This window comes from Camellia sinensis, chromosome 7, assembly GCF_055761805.1.
Source record: "Camellia sinensis isolate YWXY chromosome 7, ASM5576180v1, whole genome shotgun sequence".
Lineage (NCBI taxonomy): Eukaryota > Viridiplantae > Streptophyta > Magnoliopsida > Ericales > Theaceae > Camellia > Camellia sinensis.
In genome coordinates, this window is record NC_138967.1 from 77644868 (window position 1) to 77665357 (window position 20490).

Here is a 20490-nt window from a genome sequence, read left to right on the forward strand (position 1 = left end):
TTGACACCTGTCCTCCACCAAACCTTATCTCCTACAAAAGACCTCAGCTTTATAGTTTTTCTCAATTCCACGCTGATTTGCTCTAATGGAAGAGTTTCTTGCTCAAAATCTCACAGCTTGGATTGCTAGCTTGGATGGATCGGAAAAGTTGAATTTCTGGGGTTTCGGCATAAATGCACTATTCACTCTGGGTCGTACCCCATTGCACCTCCCGTTTCTCCATGCTGCGGCAAGGTTTTGGAATCCGGTGACGCATGTCTTTAGCTTCACTGGGCAAGAGATATGTCCTACCTTTGAAGATTTCCGAACCTTAATGGAGTCTGAGCGCGACGAGGAGCTCCTGCCCCAACTTAATTTTGGCCATGCCCAATCCTTAGGGCGAATGTGTGGACTCAGTATGCGTGACGCTCGGTCTCTGATTTGTGACGGGATGCTGGACTTTACGAGTTTGACCGATCGGTTTTCTGATGCTGGTGATCGCAACAACCATTACTGGCAAGGCTTCCGGCGACACGCCCTCTGTTTGTGCATGCTATCTCATTTTCTATTTGTCTCAGGCTCCGGAGGGTCTAGTGTCCGGCTGACCGAGGTTGTCCAAGGCTTGAAGGAGGGCAAAAGCTATATCGCCATGACTCTGGCTTAAATGCCTTTTATTGTCATGAGACGACCAGATTAGCAGGGAGTCCACTACTACTACAGGTAATGTTTCCCACCCAACCTCACATTTGCATTGCTCACATCACTCGGCCCTCAAGCTCGGTCTTTTTTCACAAAACCCTATGCTCGCTTTCCTCTCCTCGTACATCTCTTTATTCTTTATTCTCTCATTTTTCAACCCTTCCCAAGTATGGTTGATGGACAAACTGCAGGTTGTGGACTCTTGCCCAGCGTATTCAGTTCGCGGCTACTTCTTTCGGCATCGCCTAGTCAATGCCTGGATGAGGGATGGTGGTTCGCTTGGATGTGCCGCTTGTCCGCAGACCGTATCGCTTGGCAGTGCCCTTGGCTGAGCCTTCCGGCAATGAGTTACAATATGCCCCGGCAGACTGGGATTCAATTGATCGGTCTCACTCACTGTGTATTCTACTTCCCATTCCGGATTCAACGCCAATTCGGCCATGATCAGACCTGCCCGCCTGAGGGGATAGAGTATCCTGCTGCATTCCCAGCCCGAGGCGCACAGCTTGCTTGGCAGGCCACCGCGTGGAGGACGAGAGAACTCCTGGCCCCCGCTCCTACTTTTAGTTGCACTTTGTCTGGCGAGTGCTTGGATTGGCTTAATGAGGAGGCACAGGTCGGGCCCATCTTGGCATCAGAGGCTTCGACCAGCTCTGGGAGGGGGCGCAGGAGCACTTGACTTGACTATGCCCCGGATTTATTGCTTTATTAGTACTTTCAAGTTTTCTTTATGAATGTAATAAAAAGCAACTTCGATTGTATGCAAGAGCAAGAGGACTCTGTTTTGAAATCAATGAAATTGAAGGTTGTGATACTGAAAATTTTCCGCTTTGGTCCAAAAATGGTCTTAGTCGTAAAAAGATTAATTTGAACAAAGTCAGCTTTTACTAAAACTTTTCAAAGACATTTTCAATGTGGATCAGAACTGGACACGCCTGAAATCTGTCACTGAGATGCACAACCCCGGATTCCTGCAACTGGAAAGTTGCCCCTAGTTTGAATAGTACCGCGGCACTGCATGGAAACGGAAAGTTGGCCCTAGTCTGAAGAGCGCTGCACCGGAGATCATAACCGAACCCTTGAATGCTGAATAGGCAAAGATGACCGAGATGATCAAATTGACAAAGTTGATCGGGGAAAAGGGTTATGGCTGAACTCGAGGATGAAGTTGCCTACGTATCCCAAAGATGGGAATCAAGCCTTACGTAGTTCAGGCTTAGGTTCACTCGAGTGTTTTCACTCTCCTTTTACGCTCTACCTTTTGCCAAGGTCGCCCTTTGCAGGTTTTCAACCTCGCGAGCTCAGTTTTTATATTTTCCAATTTTCAATGCTCTAACTTTTGCCTAGGTCGCCCTTTCGGGTTTTCGGCCTAGCGAGCCTCTCAAGGGTAATATTTCTTCAACTTGTCCATGTTGATCGGTTGGGAAAATTCCAGGCCATCTAGGTCCATCAGAACCACAGCTCCACCTGACCAGATAGCTTTGATGATGTAGGGACCAGTCCAATTAGGTCTGAACTTTCCCCTTGGGTCGTGGATGGGAGCTCGGTTGTCGTTGAGCACCAAATCTCCTTCCTTTAGATTCCTGGACTTAACTTTCTTGTCAAAAGCCCGGGCAATTCTGCGCTGATAACCTTGAACATGGTACAGTGCTTTCAGTCTTCTCTCATTAAAGAGCATGAGTTCCTCAAACCTGCTCTGCTGCCAATATGCTTCGGCTATTTAACACTCAGCCAATACTCGTAATGACGGAACCTCAACTTCGATAGCTAGAACGGCCTCCATCCCATAAACCAATAAATACGGAGTCGCTCCAGTAGAAGTTCTAATTGAAGTCCTGTAGCCCCACAGAGCAAACGACAGCTTATCTGGCCAATCACGGTAGGTCTCCACCATCTTCCGCAGTATATGCTTGATGTTCTTGTTGGCGGCCTCAACTGCTCCGTTGGTTTGCGGCCGGTATGTGGATGACTTATGAAAAGCCACGTTATATTTCTCCAACAAGTCAATTACTTCCTTCTTAAAGTGGGAACCATTATCCGAAATGATCTCATTTGGTACCCCGTAGCGACAGATGATGTTGTTCCTGATAAACTTTGCAATGTGCGACGCCTTCAACACCGCGTATGATTGGGCCTCGACCCACTTTGTGAAATAATCTATCGCGACCAGGATAAACTCATGCCCATTCGATCCCTTCGGAGTGACAGCCCTGATCACATCAATTCCCCAAACTGAAAATGGCCATGGTGAAGTCATGTTGTACAGCTTCGACGGTGGGATATTCATGCGATTTGCATGGATTTGACATTTGTGGCATCGCCGAACAAAACTGATACAATCCTCCTCCATGGTGGACTAGTAGTAACCCTGTCTGAGGATCTTCCGTGCTAGCATTACTCCATTCATGTGAGCACCGCACTCTCCTCCATAGATGGCTTCCATCAGGCGCTTCGATTCTTCGGCTTCGACACATAGCTTGTGCATTCCCAGATGGCCTCTCTTATACAGCTTACCCCCACAGATGATGAACTGGACGGCCATTCTTCTGATTGCCCTTTTATCCTTGGCATTTGCCCCTGGTGGATACGTCTCTTTCTCCATGAAGTTCCAAATGTCGTAATACCAGGGGTTGTCGTCCTGAGCCTCATCTATGGCGTAAATTGACTCATATGCTGGCGCAAACTTCTGGTCAATAATGACTGGACGGATCCGGACTCCGGACGGAATGTCTATCATGGAAGATAGAGTTGCTAGTGAATCTGCGAACCTGTTGTTCTCTCTTACTAGGTGGGTGAAATTTAGCTTCTCAAACCGAGGAATTAGCAAATCCAAGGTCCAGTGGTAAATTATCATCTTCTCCTCTTTGACTTTCCAGTCTCCTTTTGCTTGAGACACAACAAGGTTCGAGTCCCCAATGACGTCCAATCGCCTTGCCCCTAGTTCTAGGGCTGCTTCTAGGCTGGCAATGCATGCCTCATATTCTACTTCATTGTTCGAGACTTTGAACCGGAGCTTGAATGCTAAAGGTATACGCGAATCGTCAGGCGCTATCAACAACACTCCTATCCCGTACCCATACTGGTTTGACGCTCCGTCAAAGTACATCGTCCAAGTTTCATCTTCGACGTGCAGAATGGCTTCATCTCAGAATAGGTACTCAACCACCTCATCCCCTTCAACCGGGTGGTCGGCAAGGAACTCCGCTACCGCTCTTCCTTTTACTGACTTGCGTGTCACATACTTTAGATCAAATTCAGAAAGCAGCAGCAGCCAACGAGCTAGCCTTCCCGTAAGTGCCGATTTCTCGAAAAGATATTTGATGGGATCCAAGCATGAAACCAACATTACAGAGTGAGCTAACAGGTAATGCCGCAGTTTCCTGGTAGCCCATACCAAGGCTAAACAAGCCTTCTCCAATGGTGTGTAGCGGGTCTCGTAATCTAGCATCTTCTTGCTTAGATAGTAGATGGCCCTTTCCACTTTGTCCTCTGACTCTTGTGCGAGCATGCAGCCCATGGTAGTCTCAGTTACTGACAGGTACAATATCAACGATTTCCCCGGCTCTGGTGGCGACAACACGGGCGGGTTCTGTAAATATTCTTTGATCTGTTCAAAAGCTGCTTGACATCGGCCATCCCATTGGAATTTCTTTCCTTTCTTCAGGAGACCAAAGAGTGGTTCACAAGTCAAGGTTAGTTTTGAAATAAACCGTCTTATGAATTGCACTTTACCTAGAAAGCCTCGCACCTCCTTTTCAGTCCTTGGTGGTGGCATTTCTAAGATGGCCTTGATTTTGGAAGGGTCGACTTCGATGCCCCTTTGTGTAATCAAAACCCCAGCATTTTTCCCGCTGTAACACCGAACGTACACTTCTGAGGATTTAGCCACAACCGAAATTCTCTGATCCTTTGGAAAAACTTTTGTAAGGCGGTGTAGTGGCCTTCTCTTTCTTTGGACTTGACAATCATGTCATCCACGTACACCTCAACCTCTTTGTGGATCATATCATGCAATATTGTGGTCGCAGCCCGTTGATATGTGGCTCCAGCATTCTTCAACCCAAACGGCATCACTCTGTAACAGTATGTCCCCCACGGGGTGGTGAAAGCAGTCTTCTCCCGGTCTTCGGGTGCCATCACTATCTGATTGTAGCCTGAGAAACCATCCATAAACGAAAGCAAAGCATGCCCCACTGTGAAATCCACTAACTCATCAATATGTGGCAAAGGAAAGTCGTCCTTCAGACTAGCTCTATTCAAATCCCTGAAATCCACGCATACTCGGATCTTGCCATCCTTCTTCGGCACTGGAACAATGTTGGCCAACCAAGTTGGGTATTCGGATACCAACAGGAAGCCTGCATCGATTTGCTTGGTGACCTCTTCTTTAATTTTGATGGCCCAGTCCGGACGAATCCTTCTGAGCTTCTGTTTGATCGGTCGGGCCTCGGGGTCGAGAGGGATCCGGTGCTGTACAATCTCAGGATCGATTCCAGGCATGTCTTCGTAGGACCACGCGAAAACGTCTTTCAAATCTTTTAATAAAGCGACTAGGCGCTCGCGTTCCTCTGAAGACAACGTGGACCCGATCTGGACCAACTGCGGGTCCTTCTCAGTACCAACATTCACAGTAGTGATTTCATCCATTAAGGGTTTAACAAATCTTTCCTGCTCTTGATCAATTAATCGTTGCAAAACCAGAGGAATTTCTTCCTCGTCGTTTTCATCAAAATTTTGAAAATCCTGATTTAAGCAATAAATCAAAGGCATAGAAAAATACTCAGAAACCACATCCACATCATTCTCATTAAATACTTCCAAGCCGCCCGATTCTTCTGTTACAACAGACTCAAAAGAAAAAGAAAATGACGACGCAGACAGGACTGTGGCATCCGGGTTATCACCCCCAGGAATACTAGACTCACACTACAACAAAAATAGTCTTTAGAGACGAAAACTAATGACGAAATTTTTTTTTGTCACGAAATATGTATCTTTTAATGACGAAAATCATATTTCGTCTCCAAATATATCATTTTTAGAGACAAAAATAAAATTTCGTCACCAATCTAAATCATAATAAAAAAAATAGGTGACGAAATTATATTTCGTCATTATTTATATTTTTTTTGTAACCAAATATCTTCCCGCTAATATTTTCGGTGGGCGCCAAAATTAATAGACTTTTGATGACGAAAAAATTTGTCACAAATTATAAAATTATTAATGACAAATATATTTTTGTCACCAATAATTTGGTGATATTTTAATATCATTTAGTGACAAAACTATTTTTGTGGCCAATATTTTTATCTTTGGTGAAGAAATAATTTTGTCACCAAAATATAATTTAGTCACTAAATATTTTAGGGGAAATAAAAATGTTTTGTTACAATCGGTTCCTTTTCTCAATCACACACAATCATTTCTCGGTTCAAACCTATTTCTCTCACACACACACACACACACACACACACACACACACACACACACACACGTTATACACAGGGCCCTCACCGCCGCTGCTCACATTGGATCAACCCACCGCCGCTCTACCATTTCCGACAGCCCTCACCGCCGACAGCCCTCACTACCGCCGCCGTTAGCCCCCTCCTTTCCTCACCGCCGCTGCTGTGCCGATCGGAGAACACCGTTGTTAGTCTCTCTCTCTCTCTCTCTCTCTCTCTCTCTCTCTATGCTTAAAGGCTGTGGGTGATTTTGGTTGTTGATTACTTTTTAATTTACTCAAAATGAAAATTTTATGAGTGTTTTGATCAATTCGATGTAAAAAGAAAATGAAATTTTGGTTGATTTTTTGTGTTAGTTTTGATTTGATCCCTTCTGGCATTAGGGTTTAGTTGGAATGTCATCAATTTTTTGCAAATTTATTTACTTTAGAGGTTATCTCTACTGATATCTGAGGCTGTGGGTGATTTTGGTTGTTAATTACAATTTAATTTACAGGAAATTGGGGTTATGATTATGGGTGCTTCGATGGATTTGACGGGACTGATCAGTGTAAAAGAAAATGAAAAATTGGTTTAATTATGTGTTAGTTTTGATTTTATCCCCCTTCTGGCATTAGGGTTTAATTGGAATGTACTCAGATTTTTGTAAATTTATTTACTTGAGATTTTGTTATATTGATGGGACTTTAGTTTTGATTTAATGGTTTATCTCTTTATTTAGAGTTTGTAAGTTTTAGAATTTTATAGGATATGAATCATAAAATGAAAAGAATGTTGTTACGGATCTATAATCCTGCCCTATATATTATAGGTTGTTTGTCGCACTCCATTTTTTGACTTAAAATGATGTTCTTTTGCCCTAGAAGTCTCATCTCGGCAGACCTTGTGGTTAACTTTGCCTTCTCTCATCATATAACTCAAATCACCTTAGTTTGCATACATTCATACATATATACATGCCCTTGGTGGTTGCACTGTAGCTTCAAAAGTTTGATACTGATAGACATATCTCATGTCCCAGGTCTATAGGACTTGAATGGAAAATTTAATACCCAGAATAGAGGGAAAACAATGCAGCTGTTATGATCTGCTGTTCTATTCCAAGAATCAAAATGTTATGTTGTCATCTGTTGAGCAAAGTAATGACAGTTTTATGTTTGCTTTTGCGCAAAATTGTATGTTGTGTATCTTTTTCCATACGATGCAATATGAATTTATGAACAAATCATACAATTTTCACAACACTTGCACAATGAACTAGATTAAAACAACATTTTGACTACTTTTTTGTTCTTTCTATCACTTTATTTGGCTATTGGCTATTGGCTATTGGCTATGTTACCATATGGATAAGGCTTAGTGAGTTTATGAAGTTTGGTTCCAGGGATATGGTGTTGTTCTTGTTAATACTGATGAAGCAGGTACCTTGTTTGTGACAAATTATCGTCTTCTTTTTCTGGTAAGTGATGCGCATTATATTTTCTATTACAAATTGTTGTCTTCTTTTTCTTTTTAATTTGTTATAAGCAGTTGTTTAACTCCAATAGTTGAATAACATTTTTCCTTACTTTTCAAGAGTGAGGGATCCAGAAATATTATTGTTGTTGGCACTATTCCGCTAGCTGCAATTGAGAAGTTCAACAAAATTGTGAGTCTGATCCCTATTTCCTTTTTAATGAACTTTTTTTCTTCTTCTTCTTCTTCTTCTTCGTGTTCATGATGCATGATCTTCATTCGCTTATAAAAAGAAAAAGAAAAAAACGGGATCTTTATTCTTCAAATCTGTCACTCTGTCAGAGAACCAGAGTTGGTTTTGCAGTGCTAGGGAGTTAGTATGAGAGTGTTTTGAGGAATGAAATTAGGGTTCATGAGGAGCTATTTAATTTATTTATTGAAAACATAGTTGTTAAAACCAGGCCAGGATGGTAGTCTGATTCTCTGATCGGGTAAATGGGGTCCAACAGTCTTAGCATACGATTGACTTGGATATAATATATATATATATATATATTTTATTGCTTATTTATTTATTTAAATTATAGATACATTGAGTGAGTATTAAGATTGAGGGTAATGCTGGGAAAATGGAGACCAAATTTTACGTTAGTTATTGCATTTGATAGATAATGCTGAATTAGGACTCATTTAACCAACCTTAAATAGATGAGTGGAGGCTTTGCTGAGTTGAATTATGTGTGTTTACTCTAATAAAACTTGGCAATTATGCTTTGCACCTTGTACCTGCATTTTTGTAATTGTTGGCCAACTTCAAATTCTTCTCATTGTTCAAAATTGGGCAAGCCTTAATTATTTATCTTTCTTTGAGTATAAAATGATTAAATCTTCATATTTGTTGCTTTGTTGGGAGGTAGGCTATGAAGCTTCCATCAGCACCTCGGCAGTCTGACAGGACTCCATCACGGCGACTTCTCCAGGTCATAGGTACATTATTTTACAAATTGCTCGTTTGATTTCTTTGTCTTTAGTTCACTTTTTTTGGAGGTCAAGGTTTAACACATATGATTTCAATAATGTTTGTATTTGTTGGATTGAGATTGAATAGAAATGCTAGACTGAATGATGTTTGGAAACTTTTGGAATAGAAGCGTCTATTGTATGTAGGCATATTGATTGTTGGAATGGTGAAGGTTCTGGAAGTGATTTTAGTATTGGAGGCGGTTTAAGTGACAAGAGTGGAAATCAGTTTTCCTTTTTTTTTTTTTCAAAATAAAAAAATCTGTGTTCCCCTCTCCTTGTTACTTGTAAGCAAGAATTAGTTGATGCTGTGAAGGTTCACGGTTGTGGTTGGGGTGGTTGATGGTATTAAAGGTAGTTCTGGTTGCAATGGGTGGATTTTGATGCGGTCTGGTAATGGGAAAGTGGTGGTGTTATGGTAATGATGGTTTTGGTATTTAAAGCTAATATGTAGTGGAAGGAAGTTTTGATAGTTCATAGTCTTGGCCAAGAATTGTGATTGGATTTTTAAGAACATGCTTTGGGAAATCTCATCAGCTGTAGTAGGTCCAAAATTTTGTGTACAATGGAGTAAGGGTCCTTGAACTCGGAATGATTAAACAAACTTATTTACGCCATGTGCGTAAATGTAATAACTCAAAGATAATAACTAGTTGATTATGTGATTCATATTCCTAGTTAGCTTGGCAAGCCATGTGCGTCAATTTAAAAAGACTATTAAGTTTCGCCATCGTATGCAAAATTGTATGTTATGTTGTCATCGTATGCAAAATCGTGCAACAGCCACGAGATGGCCCAGGAAACACCTCAAACACCTCGGGACAGACCAATGTGAGTTGTGAAAACTTACGGAACTAGCACGGGACTCCCGGTTTGAAAACTAAGCCAAAAAATGCACTTTTCCACACTTAAGCTTGAAAATGGGCCTTCGGGGGCCAAAATCGTGCAACAGCCACGAGACGGCCCAGGGAACACCTCAAACACCTCGGGAGGGACCAATGTGAGTTATGGAAACTAACGGAACTAGCATGGGACTCTCGGTTTGAAAAGTAAGTCCAAAAATGTACTTTTTTACACTTAAGCTTGAAAATAGGTCTTCGGGGGCCAAAATCGTGCAACAGCCACGAGACGGCCTAGGAAACACCTCAAACACCTCGGGATGAACCAATATGAGCTGTGAAAACTTACGGAACTAGCACGGGACTCCCGGTTTGAAAACTAAGTCCAAAAATGCACTTTTTCACACTTAAGCTTGAAAATAGACCTTCGGGGGCCAAAATCGTGCAACAGCCACGAGACGACCGGGGAAACACCTCAAACACCTCGGGATGGACCAATGCGAGTTGTGAAAACTTACGGAACTAACACGAGACTCCCGGTTTGAAAACTAAGTCCAAAAATGCACTTTTCCACACTTAAGCTTGAAAATAGGCCTTCGGGAGCCAAAATCGTGCAAAAGCCACGAGATGGCCCGTGAAACACCTCAAACACCTCGGGACGGACCAATGTGAGTTGTGAAAACTTACGGAACTAGCACGGGACTCCCAGTTTGAAAACTAAGTCCAAAAATGCACTTTTCCACACTTAAGATTGAAAATAGGCCTTCGGGGGCCAAACTCGTGCAACAGCCACGAGACGGCCCAGGGAACACCTCAAACACCTCGGGAGGGACCAATGTGAGTTATGGAAACTAACGGAACTAGCATGGGACTCTCGGTTTGAAAAGTAAGTCCAAAAATGTACTTTTTTACACTTAAGCTTGAAAATAGGCCTTCGGGGGCCAAAATCGTGCAATAGCCACGAGACGGCCTGGGAAACACCTCAAACACCTCGGGATGAACCAATGTGAGTTGTGAAAACTTACGGAACTAGTACGGGACTCCCGGTTTGAAAACTAAGTCCAAAAATGCACTTTTTCACACTTAAGCTTGAAAATAGACCTTCGGGGGCCAAAATCGTGCAACAGCCACGAGACGACCCGGGAAACACCTCAAACACCTCGGGATGGACCAATGCGAGTTGTGAAAACTTACGGAACTAACACGAGACTCCCGGTTTGAAAACTAAGTCCAAAAATGCACTTTTCCACACTTAAGCTTGAAAATAGGCCTTCGGGAGCCAAAATCGTGCAAAAGCCACGAGATGGCCCGTGAAACACCTCGAACACCTCGGGACGGACCAATGTGAGTTGTGAAAACTTACGGAACTAGCACGGGACTCCCAGTTTGAAAACTAAGTCCAAAAATGCACTTTTCCACACTTAAGTTTGAAAATAGGCCTTCGGGGGCCAAAATCGTGCAACAGCCACGAGACGGCCCAGGGAACACCTCAAACACCTCGGGAGGGACCAATGTGAGTTATGGAAACTAACGGAACTAGCACAGGACTCGCAGCTTGAAAAGTAAGTCCAAAAATGCACGTTTTTACACTTAAGCTTGAAAATAGGCCTTCGGAGGCCAAAATCGTGCAACAGCCACGAGACGGCCCGAGAAACACCTCAAACACATCGGGATGGACCAATGTAAGTTGTGAAAACTTACGGAACTAGCATGGGACTCCTGGTTTGAAAACTAAGCCCAAAAATGCACTTTTCCACACTTAAGCTTGAAAATAGGCCTTCGGGAGCCAAAATCGTGCAAAAGCCACGAGATGGCCCGTGAAACACCTCAAACACCTCGGGACGGACCAATGTGAGTTGTGAAAACTTACGGAACTAGCACGGGACTCCCAGTTTGAAAACTAAGTCCAAAAATGCACTTTTCCACACTTAAGTTTGAAAATAGGCCTTCGGGGGCCAAACTCGTGCAACAGCCACGAGACGGCCCAGGGAACACCTCAAACACCTCGGGAGGGACCAATGTGAGTTATGGAAACTAACGGAACTAGCATGGGACTCTCGGTTTGAAAAGTAAGTCCAAAAATATACTTTTTTACACTTAAGCTTGAAAATAGGCCTTCGGGGGCCAAAATCGTGCAACAGCCACGAGACGGCCTGGGAAACACCTCAAACACCTCGGGATGAACCAATGTGAGTTGTGAAAACTTACGGAACTAGCACGGGACTCCCGGTTTGAAAACTAAGTCCAAAAATGCACTTTTTCACACTTAAGCATGAAAATAGACCTTCGGGGGCCAAAATCGTGCAACAGCCACGAGACGACCCGGGAAACACCTCAAACACCTCGGGATGGACCAATGCGAGTTGTGAAAACTTACGGAACTAGCACGGGACTCCCGGTTTGAAAACTAAGTCCAAAAATGCACTTTTTCACACTTAAGCTTGAAAATAGACCTTCGGGGGCCAAAATCATGCAACAGCCACGAGACGGCCCAGGGAACACCTCAAACACCTCGGGAGGGACCAATGTGAGTTATGGAAACTAACGGAACTAGCACAGGACTCGCAGCTTGAAAAGTAAGTCCAAAAATGCACGTTTTTACACTTAAGCTTGAAAATAGGCCTTCGGAGGCCAAAATCGTGCAACAGCCACGAGACGGCCCGGGAAACACCTCAAACACATCGGGATGGACCAATGTAAGTTTTGAAAACTTACGGAACTAGCATGGGACTCCTGGTTTGAAAACTAAGCCCAAAAATGCACTTTTTCACACTTGAGCTTGAGACCTTCGGGGGCCAAAATCGTGCAACAGCCACGAGACGGCCCGGGAAACACCTCAAACACCTCGGGATGGACCAATGTGAGTTATGGAAACTTACGGAACTAGCACGGGACTCTCGGTTTGAAAACTAAGTCCAAAAATGCATGTTAAATTGTATATGTTATGGATAAGATAATAATTGTCTAACTGACATTTTTTTTTTTTTTTGTGTTTCATTTTTTTGCAGATTCGAGATTTGATATGGACGTGTTTGGTAATTTGGAGGGCCGATGGTAGCTCATTTTGTGTTTTTGTTCATATTACCTTACATGTATTTTGGTTGTGTTGTAAATTTTATATTTTTGTTAGTATTACGGGGCATGTTTGGTAATCCGCCCTTGATATTTTATTTTTGGTGATATTAGTAGACATGTTTTTTGTTGGATATTAGGAGATGTGTTTGGTAATCTGCATACGGTTGATATTATATTTTTGTGGATATTAGTAGACGTTTTTTGTGGATATTTGGAGACATGTTTATAATCTGAATGCAGTTCATATTGTATTTTTGTGGATAGTGCTAAAATTCGATTGTGATGATTATGAAAATGAACAGATTTTTGTATTGATTTGTAATAGATATTTTATTGAACAGGTTATTGAAATGAGCAGGGAATTGTTACTGAAAAGAAAAAATTTCGGAAGAAAATAGTACCTCCATTTTCAAAATTTTTAATTTTTATTAGTGACGAAATAAAAAATGTCGCTATTAGTTTTAAAAAAACATGATGAATAATTTTGTCACTAATGATATAGTACGAAATCAAAAATTTCGTCATATTTGCTGAATATTTCATCGTTAAATTGAAATATTTGGTGACAAAATATTTTTTGTCATTGAATAAATTTTTTTTTTGCTCATTTTAGTGACGAATTTTTTTATCACCTTAATCCATATCATTGGTGAGGAAAACTTTCGTCACTAAAATATATTTGGTGACGAAATATTTCGTCGCAAAAAATAATTAAAATAAAATATTATTTAGTTTTGGTGACAAAATTGGTGCCTTAGAGGACGAAAAATTCAACATTTGGAGACGAAACATTTTGTCGCCAAAAATGAAAAATAGGTGACGAAACTGTTTTTCGTCACCAGGTACTTTTTGTGACGACGTATAGGCCACGAACGTGGTGACAAATTTTTTTCGTCACAGATCACTTTAGTGACGAAATTTTGATGTTTGGAGACAAAATCAATCTGTCACCAAAGACCTTTTTTGTTGTAGTGTCAGACTCAGTTGAGTTGGAACCTGATTCCGACTCACAAGACTCGGTGGAATCAGATTTCGGCTCACTACCTGACCCGGTGCTGCTTGATAAAAAACCTTCTTCATATTGCCAGATGAGAGAGGGTGCGATGGATGCATCCAAAATAGTTGATGGTAGGCCCGTAGCCGTTTCATTACCGATCATGCATACCGAGGAGTTGTCCCCCAAGCACTTCTGTTCGATCGGAGGATCTGAAAGTAGACATGCCAGTGCTACCCCCATTTCATTTTCAGCGTCCTCAGACTGCACTTCCTTACCTTGCTCAGCCTCGGCTAATGGGTCTGTCTGCTCTACGGCAATGTCATCCCCGGGTAACTGTAGATCAAAGAAAATCTCAAACCCCGGCACGCGCTTCCTCTCCACGTTCAGCCACGGCTCTGGGAAGTCACAGAACGGAAAGTCCTCCCCCTCCCGGACGAAGCGTCCGTTTAGGGTACCCTGAATGGGCCGGTGCATTAAGTCAAAGGGCTTCCCCATCTATTTCGCTCTGGCTCTTCCGACCATCTCCTTTCCTTTCCTTTTCCAGTCCCCTTTGGTGGGTAGATAACCCAATCTGAAGGTATGAGGGTTGTGTGGCACTTCGGCCAATGCCGCGACGCCTTTCCGGCCGCTCTTTCCCAATCCCATCCCGGGGATGTGCTGGAGCTTGTTCATGAGATAGACTGCTTGAGCACTGACATATACCCCTTCATTAGCTGCCATGATGTCCTGTACGACCCGAGCCTCAGCCAAGGTAAAACCTGATATGAACACATCTTCCATACCGTGCTCGATTTCTAGAACAGGCGTAGATACCTCCGGCGGTGGATGAATTGATGAGTTTCCGAAAACAATGGCTACTCCCTTCCCATAGGGGTATTTCACCACTTGATGTAGGGTGGAGGAGACCGCCTTTACCTGATGCAGCCACGGCCGCCCCAAAAGCAGGTTGAACGTTGCAGGAACCTCCAAGACGTGGAAATCTATCTCATGCTGTCCCGGCCCAACCTTTGTTTGAATCTTCATTGTCCCCATTACTTCCCGGGTTGTGTTGTCATACGCCCGATTCACCTGGGCCGTTGGCACAAAGTCCACGATTTTCAAACCGATCGCGTAGGCTGTCCTTGCCGGACAGACGTTGATGGCGGACCCTGTGTCGACAAGCACCACGGGTATCCATTTATCTCTGCACTCCACAGAGATGTAGAGTGGCTTGTTATGGTTCGCACCCTCGGGTGGCAGTTCTTTGTCAGAAAAGGTCAGCATCGGGGTAGCTCCTCCCGAAAAGACTAGGCCCACCAGCTGTTCAGGCGTGGTGTCTATAAAAAGCTTGGCTTTGTCCATGGCTGAAAGGATAGCCTGTCTATGTACTCGGGAAGATATAAGCAGCCCCCAGATGGAGATGTCTGCTTGTATCTTTTTCAATTGTCTCAACACGGCCTCATCCTCGAGTTGCTTTTCTTTTTGCTTCTCTGCCTCCCTATCTTTTCCAGACGCCTCTGGTTGATCTCGGTGTGGAGGCTTGAAATACCGTCCACTCCTGGTCATGTGATCGACTTCGCCGATATACTAGGTATCATCTGGTTGGTTACTCCCCAAATCTTCGTCTGTGTGGGCAAGACATAGATCATCGACTTCCCACCACATTCCATCTGCAGCCGACAGGCACCTGTCCGGTTTTGGCATGATTGTTCTCATACTCGCAGTACCTTCTACCCTTATGCTCGCGGCATTTTCCATTTCTGTGTTTATAGCAGTCTCAGTCCCCACATGGGCTTTTGCCTTCCTGATTCTCTCGGAATCTTCGAATCTTTCCTGTCCCGATTGTGTCAATGCAGCCGATTGTTCAATAATCCCCGTACTCGAAATGCTCCAATCTCGAGCGAAATTCTTGACACCGGCGCTCTCCGGCGATGCACTCTGTTCTTCAACCCTTCCGGCTGTCACTGATATTCTTTCCCCTGCCAGGCCTTGTTGTGGCTGAAGCTCCTCCACCACATCTGGTTGATCGTCTAACCATCCCGTAGCCTCTGTTGATTACTCATAATCGAACCAGTTGACGGCTAAATCCCCTGGATCTTGGTTATTGTAAAACTGGAGCTTGGCAAGGTCCTCTTCCACAGCCGTTACATCATCTGTTCCCTGTCCCAGACTGTCCCCTTGGATCACACACAGCTCCCCCTCGGTTGGTAGTTCCATATCTGGCCTGTCCTGGCCTACTGACAAAATGTAGTCACTCGGGCTATAAGCATTCCCAACACCACTCCCAGATTCCGTAGACTCTGGCTCAACAACCCCCTTCTCCTTTGGAGTCTTCTCTCTCCTGTTCTCGATAGTCACCACCATTGGCTTAGGTTGGGTTATGGAGATGTCCATCATGCAAAAATTGATGCAATCGGGAAGGAACACCTCCGGCTTAGGCACGTGGGAAGGAGTGATATAGATGCTAGGATCGTAAGGCACGACCCCAGCTTGGATGAAGTTGACTCTTTTGGGTGGTGGAGTTTGGTTATGTGTGGGGAGAGGGTTTGTAGTAACGTTGGGTTTCTCGGGAGGCAAAATCACCCCGTTATCGATGAGATCTTGAATCTCATGACGCAATCGGAAGCACAGGTCGGTGTCATGACCGTGCTGTTGGTGAAATACACAATATTTGGCTGGGTTGTGGACAGCGGGGAGTCATTCTGGTAAGGGCTGCAGCTCTAGGGGCTTCAGATGCCCCTTTCTGATTAAGACCCCCAAAGCTTTGGACAGGGGCATATAAAGTGGAGGGAAGGTTCTAGTGTTTTTGGGCGGGTATTTGACTGTTTGTGAGTTGCTTCCGGACGCACCGGAGAATGATGCGGCTGCCATAGTTCTTGAGGGAGGGTTGGTGGTGACCATACTCACTTCGGAGGTCTTGGTAGTTGTAGCGCCACTCGATCCTGCATTAGTGTTACGATTGAAAGTTCTGCGGGGTTGTTCCCGGTCATTATCAATCAATCCTTGCTTTAAGGCATCCTCAATCTGCACCCCCATTTCATGTATATCAGAAAAGGTTGGGAAGGGGAGTACAATCATCTTTTGCATCAACTTCGGCTGAAGATTGCGCACAATCATCCGAATCTGGTCTTTGTCTGTGGGCCTTAAGGTCATCATTGAAGCCTTAGCCGGCCATCTAGTTACGAATTCTGAGAAGCTTTCTTTGGGTTCTGGCCTCGTTGTCTCGAGATCCCGGGTCGTAATCTCGATCTGTGTATTGTATGAGTATTGCAAGATGAAGGCGTCAGCCATCTCATCCCAACTTCTCTTGACGTCATCCTCCAATTTGGCATACCATATGGCCACTACACCCGACAGGGTCCGGCCAAATAGAGACAAGCTTCTGCAGTCTAGTGAGGCCCATTGGCCTTAGGATGTCGGAAAACAATCTTAGGTGCACCATGGGGTCTCCAGACCCATCAAATCGATCAATGTGCGGCATCTTGAATCTGTCAGGCAGCGTCACGGCTGCGTCGGTATACCCATCTTCGATGTCAGGGATGGTCTTGACTCCCTGGGATCTTTTGAACATCTTTTCGAGCTTGCTCAGCTTTAATGCTGTGGGATCTGTCTCAAACTCGAAAGGAGAGTCCGGTGGGTTGGTGGGTGTTTTGGATAACTAGGGTTGGATTTGGGGTAGGATCGACGGTGGGAGTGGTTCGATGGGAATGTCCGTGTCATTCTGAACATTAGTTGTCTCCCCGAGGGTTGGAATTCCTGGCGGGGGAGGAACTTGTTGTGAAGCAGATGCTCCGTTTTGCTGTTGTAACCTCACGATTAACTCTGCTTGTTCGCTCACAACCGTGGCCTACTACTTGGCGAACTCTGTCTGCCGAACAGCATCCTGCTGCATCATTTTCATGCTCTCTTGGAGTTGGCGCACCATCTCCTCTAAACTAGCCATACTGTTCTGTTCTGACTGTATTATCGGTGTATGTTCCCTCTCTGTAGGTGAAACAGAACCCTGATCCCTACTGTACACAGGTGGGGTAGATAAAGTCCTCTGTACTGACTGTTGAACTGATGCCCTCTGCCTAGCTGTCCTCCATCTAGTAACCGGGGGTAGAGAGTGGTGCACTGGTTGTCCGTCTACCAGATCCTCAGATCGATGGAGTCGACGACCTCTAATCCAGAGTGCTTGGGGAATATCTACCGGGTTGGAAGCAATGGTGCTAAACTACCTAGCAAAAAGATAAATAAAGCAGTAAATAAACAAACAATCGAACAGCACAACGGCGTAGAATAAACACATACAACGCGCAGTTGGGGTATTCATAATACACAGTTGGTAAGCCGAACACACTGTTCGTCGATACTGATCACTGTTCCCCAGAATCACTGTTCCCAAAAACTTAACCTGATACCTGCAGATAACTGATTCTCATAAACTGATACTGATGCCCTCAGGTCTAATACTCAATCCTGCAAACTGATATGTACGTTCCTGTAGAGATACACTCTAAAAGCACATAGCAAGTAAAGAGAGAAAAAACACCCCAATGTTGGGGTAGGGTTTCCCTGTCCTATTTTGTCAGGAACCAGGATTTCACTATGCACACAGCGGTTTCAAACAACCTATAATCGGATAAGCAGCCTGTCCTAACTTGGAATGGTCACTATGGATCCGAATATGCACTAGGTTGAATGGTCGAAAAGGGTGCCCCAGTAAAACCGGGGTTTGTGTTCCCATACTGTCAGAGCCCATAACCGGTCAGCCTTATGGTCATGCCTTGACAAGACAAGCCTCTGGCAAACCGTTCAGGAATGGCAAATGGCAAACACAGTGTCCTAGACGTGCCAATGCACATGCAATGCAAAGAGACACATAACTGAAATCAAAACAGGATATCACGAGTTCGAGTCAAGCTCTCTAAGTCCCCAACAGAGTCGCCAGAAACTGTAGACGCGCCCATGGGCCTCACTACTGTTCGGACTCAATTTGTGTCACGGTTCTTAATCTGAACCAAAGAGTCCAAATCCGGCAAATCGTTTTGAGAAACAGATTTTTGAAAAGAAGTGCCAAACATGGACTACTTTGCCAGATACAGAGTCGCCACCTAAATATTTTATTTTGGGGGAATTTAGGAAACCCTGACTCGGTGCCAAAGGCCACGTGTCCGTCATCACCAAAGTTGCCTCCGCTCGGGAACTTGGGTACGATTGGGGAAGGTCAGCTATGAGCACCCCCTCTCGCCCAATCCGAAGATCGGCCTCTACTAACCATGATATCCAATTTTGAAAACGTTATGTGTTCTTAAACCGGTTATTAGTCTAGAATTACTATGTTATGCGCACAGCAAACAAATATAGACCAAATCGCCTAAATTGGAACAAAACATTTCATGCTTGTTTTGAAAATGGTTTGCTACTCGCAAGTAGGCTAAAATGCAGGTTTTGCCACCCTCGAGTGGGCTTTTAGAAAAGATGGTTTTGCCACTATCTAGTGGGCTTAAAACTTACAGTTTTAATGCGTTATCCCAATTTAGGTAATTTAACCTCCATCCACGGGCATTCAAGCAGTTATATCACATAAGCAGCTAGCCTCATGGTGATCATGCTATTATGGCAACACTCACACGCATGCGGTATGCTAAAGCATAAATGCTTACCGAGTACTCCGAGCCAAAACAAAAACTAGTTAATAATCATATGCATGATCCTAGTTCATGTTAAGATGGCTAATGCAACACATGCGAGATGCAACTAAGATAGGCTCAGCAAATCTACAATGACATGTGAAATGCTACAACTAACACGTATTCAATTTGGAATTGAAATACAAATGCAGTTAGAATGATGCGCCGAGCCCGGTGCATGCAAGACAAATGTATGAATGCACGCATGCATAGCATAAGGTATGCTAATTTAAATATGCCCTAGTCTACCATCATAAGCGGGTAAATAAAAGGGAAGAAAGACGTGGGATTGGAAGACATACACACACTCACGCACACTTATTACACAATTGCCCTCGCTCGGAGGGTCCGAATAAATATTACAGTTCGGATAATAAACACATTAATTATTACAGACTTTCTAATTTACTTAACAGAATGAATGCAAAAAAAAAAAAAGAAAGGTGGCCACAACCCCCGCCTCGGGATGCGCGAATGATGCATGCTCGAACCCGTCTCGCCCGGGAAGCCCGTACCATACCATTGCTGCCTCTGTTTTCACTACCTTGCTTCTCTGAAAAATTCCAAAGTTCTGGGAAAGATTCCTTGCACACTGTAGAATACCATCGGCTGGAGGAAATTCCCACTGGCAATGTATAATTTCCATCGGCTGCTGATGGAGTTATCGGCCATTCACCAATGGCTGGTCGGCACTGAATTCTGCCGGTCGGCAGAAACTTCCTGCAGAAGATAGTTTTGACAGCAACAGAGGACAGACAGTATATGGCATGGGATTTCAGGCACATGTGAGCATGGTCATATTCCCCATCATGTATTGAACTCAGGGAAGCATGGCCCTCGATCCTCGAGCCATCAATTGTGCATGATAGCCTAAGAGATCAAGCTTGCCATTTGATGTAAAAATGCATACAACACACAAATGAGGACCGAGACCCTATCATGTCAAAGTCAAAGGCCTCGGTGACCGAGAGTTAAGACACGTTACATCACTTATAGTATGAACGCTCCTTAACCCTCACACTCGGCTTGACACCCCAAACCAAGTAATGCAATGCATGTTATGCAAACATGACTCAAAAAAAAACAACATGAGATTAAGATGCAAGGCATGCCAAATGCCATGCAACTATTATGGCAAGTATGCAATGCTAGGCATGCAAGATGCAAATGCAATACAAACATGGACGATTTAAGCAATAGGATCATCATGTTACAACACCTAATGAAGCAATCATGCAACAAACATGAGACAAGAATGCAATGGTGGACTTAAACCACGAAGGGGCAGACCTCAATCCGCCCCA

The 20490-nt window shown here is 44.0% G+C and overlaps 1 long non-coding RNA gene across 1 annotated transcript; it reads left to right on the forward strand.

Moving 5' to 3' along the window:
- The first annotated feature begins 5643 nt into the window (after positions 1–5643).
- LOC145794692 (uncharacterized) lies at positions 5644–12819 on the forward strand. Its single transcript, XR_014334619.1, has 5 exons — positions 5644–6333; positions 7531–7605; positions 7723–7794; positions 8519–8588; positions 12469–12819. It is a non-coding gene; the product is annotated as an uncharacterized LOC145794692 (long non-coding RNA).
- Positions 12820–20490: the final 7671 nt, after the last annotated feature.